Genomic DNA, 7,783 nt, shown 5'->3' on the forward strand with positions numbered 1-7,783 from the left:
TCGACACTCGGCTAGCGCACTTCCACTGTCGACAGCGGCGATGTACGCGGCGCCCGCGTTATCGACGCCTCGGTGACATCAGCCTCTCCTCGTGGCTCCTCATGACCCTGGAAACCCAGAGTTCTCGCGAAAGCACAATTTGAATTTGCTCAGCGAGTCACTCTGGGAACGAGCAATACACTCACTCCCCGATGCCCCGCTCCCAGCACATTAACCAATCACATCGCTGTATCTGATATAGGAGGGCCAGAAGCGTTGCTGTTTTACTGATCAGATACGGCAAGAGTCTTATCTACCCGCTCCGCGGGTCTGGATACGTCAGCCCTTGTATTCTTCTGATTGGTCGTAGTGTTATCCAATGGCGTTGCAGTGATATTTTCAAATGCATGCTTGGGGCCACCCCTCGAGTTGGGCTATTTACTCGTTGCCAGAAACTACAGCTTTCTAGATGTGGGTCTGGATTTCCAGGCTAGGTCCTCATGGAAAACACAAGAGCAAAAGAGGCTCTTAAAGTGATGTTAAATCTCTCTCTCCTTCTCTCTCTCTCTCCCCCCACTCTCTCTCTCTCTCTCTCTCTCCCCACTCTCTTTCTCTCTCTCTCGCTCTCTCTCTCTCCCTCTCTCTCTCGCCCTCTATCTCTCTCGCTCTCTCCCTCCCTCTCTGTCTCTCTCTCTCTCTCTCTTTCTCCCTCTCCCCTCACTCTCTCTCACTTCCTCTCTCTCTCTCTCTCTCTCTCACTTTCTCTCTCTCTCTCGCTTTCTCTCTCTCTCTCTCCCTCTCTCTCTCTCTCCCCACTCTCTCCCCCCCTCTCCCCCTCTCCCCCCTCTCGCTCTCTCTATCTCTCTCTCTGTCTCTCTCTCTCTCTCTCTCTCTCTCTCTCTCTCTCTCCCCCCCCCAGGTGCGGGGGACCTGACGGGCGACCCCTATGGCTACGTGACGGGGGTCCTCACGGTCATCATCCACGCGTCCTACCTGGTCCTGATCCAGAAGACCAGCCTGGACAGCAACCACGGGCCCCTGACCGCCCAGTACGCCATCGCCATCATGGCCTCCCCGGTAAGCACACACACACACACACACACGCACGCACGCACGCACGCACGCACGCACGCACGCACGCACCGAACACACACATACACATTACACACACACACACACACACACGCACGCACGCACGCACGCACCCTACACACACACACCGAACACACACACCGAACACACACATACACATTACACACACACACACACACACGCACGCACGCACGCAGGCACGCACACACACACAAAGCATTCCCTACACACACACACCGAACACACACATACACATTACACACACACACACACACATACACACAAACGCATTCTGCGGCTGTGTGGGATGTGTGTAATGAGTGTGTGGGTAGGGTGTGCGTTAAGTGTGTGCAATGTTGTTGATGTTTGTGTGTGTGTGTGTGTGTGTGTGTGTAATATGTTTGTGTCTCTCTGTGTCTGTGTGTGTGTGTGTGCACATGTGATGTGTGTTTGTGTGTGTGCTACGTGCGTGTATGTGTGTGATCGACAGAGCTGAGTTGTATTGATTATGTATTTAAATACCTACATTAATCACACGTGTGTGTGCAATAATTTGTGCCCACTCATGGATTGTTAATAAAGCAAATATAATAACTTTAATTATGAAGAATTATGATTAAGTATAACTTAGGGGGGAGTTTTGCTGCAGACAGCAATTCATAAGAAAGCTTATCTAAGCGTTATGTTGCCAGGTTGACCTGCTGACCACTTTAATGAGAGAGATGATCATGATTGTTTCTGGGGACTTTGCCATTACAAACTCTCCTTTAATTTATTTCTCTCTCCATCTCTCCTTTTGCCTTCCTACTGTGTAAAGGAACGTGAAGCTCCATTCTCACAGCTCAAGGGAACATTTAGAAATAAAGAACAGATTATCTCTCTGTATATTTCGTCTCTCTGCTGTCTACAGAAACGTTGAAGCTACACTCACATGGCTGAAGGGAAATATAAATTCCAAAAGTTTGAAGGTCAAGATTGACTCTTGAAATGATTTCCCTCTCTCTCCTCTCTCCCCTCCCTCTCTCTCCTCTCTCCCTCCCTCTCCCCTCCCTCCCTCCCTCTCCCTCCCTCCTTTCCCCTCCCTCTCTCTCCCTCTCTCTCCCTCTCTCTCCCCTCCCTCTCCCTCTCCCCCCCTCTCCCCTCCCTCTCTCTCCTCTCTCCCTCCCTCTCTCTCCTCTCTCCCCTCCCTCTCCTTCCCTCTCCCCTCCATCTCTCTCCACTCACTCCCTCCCTCTCCCCTCCCTCCCTCCCTCTCCCTCCCTCCTTCTCCCCTCCCTCTCTCTCCTCTCTCCCTCCCTCTCTCTCCTCTCTCCCCTCCCTCTCCTTCCCTCTCCCCTCCCTCTCTCTCCTCTCTCCCTCCCTCTCCCCTCCCCTCCCTCCCTCCCTCTCCCTCCCTCCTTCTCCCCTCCCTCTCTCTCCCTCTCTCTCCCTCTCTCTCCCCCTCCCTCTCCCTCCCTCTCCCCTCCCTCTCTCTCCTCTCTCCCTCCCTCTTTCTCCTATCTCCCTCCCTCTCCCTCCCCCTCCCTCCCCTCTTCCCTCCCTCCTCCCCTCTCTCTCTCCCTCCCTCTCCCTCCCTCTCTCTCCCTCCCTCTCCCTCCCTCTCCCTCCCCCTCCCTCCCCTCTTCCCTCCCTCCTCCCCTCTCTCTCTCCCTCCCTCTCCCTCTCCCTCTCTCTCTCTCCCTCCCTCTCCCTCCCTCTCTCTCCTCTCTCTCTCACTCTCCTCCCTCCTCCTCCTTCTCCCCTCCCTCTACCTCCCTCTCTCTCTCTCTCCCTCCCTCTCCCCTCCCTCTCCCTCCCTCCCTCCCTCCCTCCCTCCCTCCCTCTCTCTCCCCTCCCTCCCTCCCTCCCTCCCTCCTTCTCCTCTCCCTCTCCCTCCCTCTCTCTCCTCTCTCTCTCTCCCTCTCTCTCCCTCTCCCTCTCCCTCCCTCCCTCCCCCTCTCCCTCTCCCTCTCTCCTCTCCCCTCCCTCTCCCTCCCTCCCTCTCCTCCCTCCCTCCCTCCCTCCCTCCCTCCCTCCCTCCCCTCCTCCCTCTCCCTCCCCTCTCCCTCCCCCTCCCTCTCTCTCCTCTCTCTCTCCTCTCCTCCCTCCCTCCTTCTCCCCTCCCTCTCCCTCCCTCTCTCTCCTCTCTCCCTCCCTCTCCCTCCCTCCCTCCTCCCTCCCTCTCCCTCCCTCCCCCCTCCCTCCCCCTCCCTCCCACGCACCAGGTGCTGCTGGTCTGCTCCATGGCCTCCATGGAGGGCGTCCACGTGTGGGGCTACGTGGGCTGGCAGGACCCGGCCATCGTGTGCCTCTTCCTGCTGTGCGTGCTCATCGGCTGCGCCATGAACTTCACCACGCTGCACTGCACCTACATCAACTCGGCCATCACCACCAGCTTCGTGGGCGTGGTGAAGAGCATCGCCACCATCACCGTGGGCATGCTGGCCTTCAGCGACGTGCAGCCCACCCAGCTGTTTGTGGCCGGCGTGGTGGTCAACACGCTGGGCTCCGTCATCTACTGCTGCGTCAAGTACGCCGAGACGCGCCACAAGAGCGCCTACGAGGACCTGGAGGAGACCCAGGAGGCCGGCTCGCCCTCCGGCGCTCCCTACCGGGAGAAGGGGCTGGCCAACGGCGGCGGGCCCCCGGCCGGCAAGGCCGCGTCCGGCGCGGCCCCCCGGGGGTCGGGGGCGCGGCGGCGGCGGCGGGCGGCGGCGGCGACGGGGAAGGGTTGTCGTGGGAGACGGAGGGCGTAGGCCAGAACGGCGTGGGCGGCGTGGGCAGCGTGGGCGTGGGCGACGTGGGAGTGGCCCTCCCGGCGATGACGGAGGGGGAGGTGACGGAGATGCAACGGGAGCACCTCCAGAAGGAGCGTCCCGTCTCCTCCTCCGCCGCCGCCGCCGCCGCCGCCAGCCGGCCGCCGCCCCCGGGGCAGATCCTGGGCGATGGCTACGCCGGCGTGATGAGGTCGGTGAAACAGATGCAGTTCCTGAAGAAGGAGCCGGGGCTGATCGACAACATGGAGCAGCAGAGTCCGTGACGCGCCGGCGGCCCCGGAGGTCACCTCTGGAGAGAGGGGGGGAGGGACTAGGGGGGCGGGGGGGGGGGGGGGGGGACGCTGGGAGCAGAGCTGGTCTGGAGCATGAGGGTGGGATGAGAGACCCCGGGCGGACGTGGGAGGAGAGGAAGAGAGAGAGAGAGAGAGAGAGAGAGACCCACAGAGGCGAGCGTCTCGATCATCTCACGTCAGCGAGCTAGCTAGCTAGCTTGCTGCAATGCAGACTGGTTTCCAGTGGTCAGACTGGTTTCCAGTGGTCGGCGATGGTGATGAGAGGATCCTGCTGGACGTGTTGGAGGTCTGTTCAACGCCGGGCGCCCCTCGGGGCTTCAAGCATGCGATGGCACGTGCAACAATACGAAAAACAAACGAGACGTTATTCTGGAAACGCGTTTCCACGGGAAAAGTGAAATAAAGCAAAAGGAAATCAGAAGGTTCTTATTTTAAGCTCTATCTGAACCATAACGTGTGTCTTGCCTCCATCAGTCCATGGGATGATATGGTTTGGGTGCTATTGTTTAGCCTTTTAGCGTTTCAGTTAGCCTTAAACATTTTCCTTTAAAGCAGAGGGAACAAAAGGAATCAGCTAAATACTTATTTTTCATAGATTTTCCATTTTGATTATTTTTCAAATGTCTTAAAATAAAGAAAAGAATCTTTGCACATTTGATTGATTTCATGTATTAGGTCACAAATGGTGAGATTCAGGGACCAGCTTCTATGGTTATGTGTTTGTAGGTCAACCTGGACATCGTTATGTTCAGGGATTAAAGCTTAAAATTGTCATCATTAATATAACAAAATACTTTAGTGATCCCAGAAGGGGATTTTCAGGAAGCGAGATTAGATATTATTATATTTTAGTTAAGGATTTTCTTGGTCGTCTAGTGATGGAGTTGTTAAAAATGGCCAATTTATTGCCTTTATTTCGCACAGAAATAGTCAAAATGTCAAAATATGTTTACAAACCCAGTTCTTCCACAGGAACTGTTCGATAGCAACTTTCCGATGGCAACTATATGATGGTAAGAAAGAACTAACCAAAAACATGCTTACGTTGAAAAAACAGAATTCATTTCTCTGCGTTTCTCCTTGTTTTTAGGATTCTACCATTCCATGGAAATGATTTTTATACTGAGTAAAAGCCCTTCAATGCTGGGCCAAGTGCAGGCTTATTCAGACTAGCATGTGCTCACCTCCCACTAGTCTTCGTGACAGCAGGGAGCTTGGAAATTATATATGAAACCATTTGAAATATAAATTTTCTGAGCTGCAGGTGCCGTGGGCTGAATTCTATGAAACATCTGTTTGTTTAATTTAATGTTCCCACCTTCTTATCCCAATAACACAGATTATTAAACTCCAAATCACCCCTCAGTCATAATGGTGTCTGTGAGTGTGTGTGTGTGTGTGTGTGTGTGTGTGTGTGTGTGTGTGTGTGTGTGTGTGTGTGTGTGTGTGTGTGTGTGTCTGAGTGTGGGTGCGCAAGCAAACTGAAAAAAACTGTTCAATTGGTTTTAGGGAATTACCACAGAAGCTGCCAAAACAATGATTGCATATTTGTGGTATTCTAAATCCCCCAATCTGTACCATCTTTATACCACAGTTATGATTCATATTCAATAAACATAGAGTGTTGCTGGATTTCCAAATAAGATGTGTTTGTCATGTTGAAATTCATGTTCAGTTCAAGCAGGCATTTTCAATTAGCCTACCTACAAAGATTACAGAAAAGTCAGTTCAGATATCATGGTGACTCAAGCTACATACTGTAGAAGGTTATGTTTCAGTTACCCTTACAGTAGGCAGGGAACTATCGTACCCTGTCCACTAAAAAGTAATTGAATATGCATTTCGGTGTCTGGCGGCGGCTGCTTGAGTGGAACACGGAGGGTCTGAATGTTCAGCGAGCCATCAGCCTTATGGCGTATAGACGCGTATAAACGCGTATAGACACGTATAGACGCGTATAGACGCGTATAGACGTGTATAGACTCGTAAACATATTATGTAAACGTTTACTTTGTATCTGGAGTCGCGCCGCCCCGTCGCTTTTGGCGTGAACGCGGCTTTACATAGCCTGTATCCTGATCACCTGACCTCACATTCTGATTGGCTACACGGTCATCAGTCCGGATCTCATCCCTCCAACATTGATTTCAGTGGGCGGGATTACTTGTTATAAGACACACGAAGTCCTTCAGACAATCAGCGTTACGTCGACACACCATGTGCGTCATGGTGCGGTGTTCAGTGGCTACACGGGATAAATTGGCAAAAACGCAAAATGGAACATGATTAGAAAAAACAGGTGATCTACTGATATTAGAAGGGTAAGCATGTGTCTTTCAGCCCAAACAAATACCTATTCATATGAGGCCTGACCCGTTTACAATCTATGGGCCTATTGTCTTGTCGCTGTTGGGGTTTTAAGTTGACATATAAATAAAGTATTCAACTCCGCATTTGTGACCTAATACATTCTGTTCCCAGGAGACCACAGGTACGCCCCTCTGCTGGTCTGAGAGATGACCTTCAACCCCTATTGTCCTCCACACTGCCTGAAAATGACAGTAGGTGCACGCACATGTGAAAATAAAATAAGTCCCATAAGTCCCATTATGTCATGAATCAGATGTGTAAATCCAGTGAGTTGTAGGTATTTTTGTTTGTCTTTCTAAATTAGATTTGATTGGCTGCTGGGAGGTATGGAAGGTGCTGTCTAATTTGTAGGGGATGTGGCTCTGGTCAAGATTAAATCCACAACAATTAATTTTAGAAATGAAGTATTCGCAGGTCTGAACCTTTTTAAAAAAAAAAATTCTGTTCTGTAATTTAAGTGACGCAATATTTGCATACATAATTAAAATGTTGTCAACCAATTTAGTTTGTCGGCAACTAGGCAACACATTTCTTTTTAAGAGAAAATAATAATTACATTTTCGGTTAATGATGCTCTCTGAGATTATACAAACCCCTTTGTGCAAATACAATTTAGTTTTTGTTCTCTTCTGATCAGTCTCAGGTGGACTGCCTCTTGATAAAGGACGGCCGTACTCTCTACCACTGACCCACTGCTGCACTGCACCGCCTGCCACCAGGCTGTGCGTGCAGGGTTTACTCATGACGCTAATGTCATGTTGGTGGTGGTTATTGGCAGTTCTTTAGCATAATATGAATTTAAAATGTAGCTGAAGGCCACGCCTAATGTTCATATATTTAATAACAATTAAAAATGATCACTCATGATCCTAAATGAGTGCGATAACATCGATGAAGATCCTTATCCCTCAGCCCTCGGGTGTACTCTAACCTTCAGCCTCCTAATTAACGAGGCACGTTCCAGGTTTTGGTGGGGTATGCACATGTGCTCACATGCAAATCATGTGTTTGAGTATATCTCAACTCAATATGTAGGCCTCATGTTATTGTGACATTAATCTAAACACTTTGCATCTCAAAAGGTGAAATCTGTGACTGGAGTAATTGGGGGTGGGAGTGTGTAAATTGCAGTGAGTGAGATGGTGTAGGCTAACCACTACCGTACAAGCCTGACAGGTACTGGGTTTGATCCAGTGTCTGCCGCATGCCTTTTTGCATCCGAGAGAGGACCTGTAAATCTCACGGATATAAGCTCCTGTTAAATGATGTACGGAAGCTGTCTTTTTCCTTTCA

At 51.2% G+C, this 7,783-nt stretch overlaps 1 pseudogene across 1 annotated transcript; it reads left to right on the top strand.

Annotated features, from left to right (window-relative positions):
• Positions 1-898: 898 nt before the first annotated feature.
• Positions 899-3,806, top strand: LOC311376293 (solute carrier family 35 member D3 pseudogene; annotated as a pseudogene). Its single transcript has 2 exons — positions 899-1,056; positions 3,276-3,806. The product of its transcript is annotated as a solute carrier family 35 member D3 pseudogene (transcript).
• The last annotated feature ends 3,977 nt before the right edge of the window (positions 3,807-7,783 follow it).

The sequence above is a fragment of the Micromesistius poutassou genome (genome assembly GCF_964030765.1).
Source record: "Micromesistius poutassou genome assembly, contig: SCAFFOLD_6500, whole genome shotgun sequence".
Classification (NCBI taxonomy): Eukaryota; Metazoa; Chordata; class Actinopteri; order Gadiformes; family Gadidae; genus Micromesistius; species Micromesistius poutassou.